The following is a 1,053-nucleotide window of genomic DNA, read 5'->3' on the forward strand; positions in this document are numbered from 1 at the left end:
CTTAAAGTGATTAAGTGCTCACTGCCATTTTACTTTATTTTTGTCTTTTTAAGTTGTTTTGTCTTCTGTTACTTTTATTTATTTTTACTTGAAGTTTCTGATGTTTTGGGGTTTGATGGGTTTTGAGAGTGGGTTCCTTGGGTTCACTTTGGGCAAGGTTTCACCAGAGCTCGCCTTTCCACAGCACACAGAAAGTTTCTCCATGAGAAAAAGATGTTGGTTGTACTTACAAAAGCATCTTTATTAAGGAAAGGGGACTTAGGAATAAAGAACTCTTACATAGAAACAAGCAGGCAGAAAGAGTTGCCCTTGAAAGGACAGGTTTGCTGACAGGTTTGCTAAGAGAGGCCTGTGTTGTTCCAGGTCGGCAGCCTTAAGGAAGCAGCCTCCCCGGAGGGAGGTCAGTGAAGAGGAGCCCGGGCTTGGTACAGGTCACAGACCAGCAGGAGGCTGCTGCCCTGCAGAAGGAGGAAGTGGGTGGAAAGGGGCACCTGCATAGGCACAGGTGGGCAGAGGACTGCTCCCCTGGCCAGTGCAGACTGCCCCATAGTCTTCTCCTGGGAGGGGCTCACTCCTTAGGAAGTGGTTTGTTTGCTGTTGGCTTTGAGTAACTGTAGAATTTGAAAGGGGCCCGATTTCTACAGTGGCCTCAATGTCCATATCCTCACCTTCAGATCTGTGCTCCTGACACCCAAAACAGCCTGACAGCTGCCTGCCTGGGTCTTGTTCTTTGTGGTCTAGCCATTAGAGCTGGTGGATCTTATTTCCTTTAGCTGGGTTAATGGCTGTTAGTTCCTTCTACCCCACCCCCAGCTCTTGGCATTGTAAAAGCCAGCTTTCTGGTCTGGGGGTGCCTCCTTTGCAGTTTTTTATATTTGGTTTTGTAACAGGTACAGGTTTCATGGACTCCGCCCCTACTCCAGATGCTGGAACTCCAAATCTCATCAGTACCAAGAAGAAGCAAGAAGGACCTGAAGGCAGAGCTGAGCAGCCAGGTTGGGATAAAACCAGACATGTGGGCTTTGGAGGCGACCTGGTGGTTCCCAGCCGATT

Source organism: Condylura cristata, unplaced genomic scaffold, assembly GCF_000260355.1.
Source record: "Condylura cristata isolate star-nosed mole 26May11 unplaced genomic scaffold, ConCri1.0 scaffold00001, whole genome shotgun sequence".
NCBI classification, from domain to species: domain Eukaryota; kingdom Metazoa; phylum Chordata; class Mammalia; order Eulipotyphla; family Talpidae; genus Condylura; species Condylura cristata.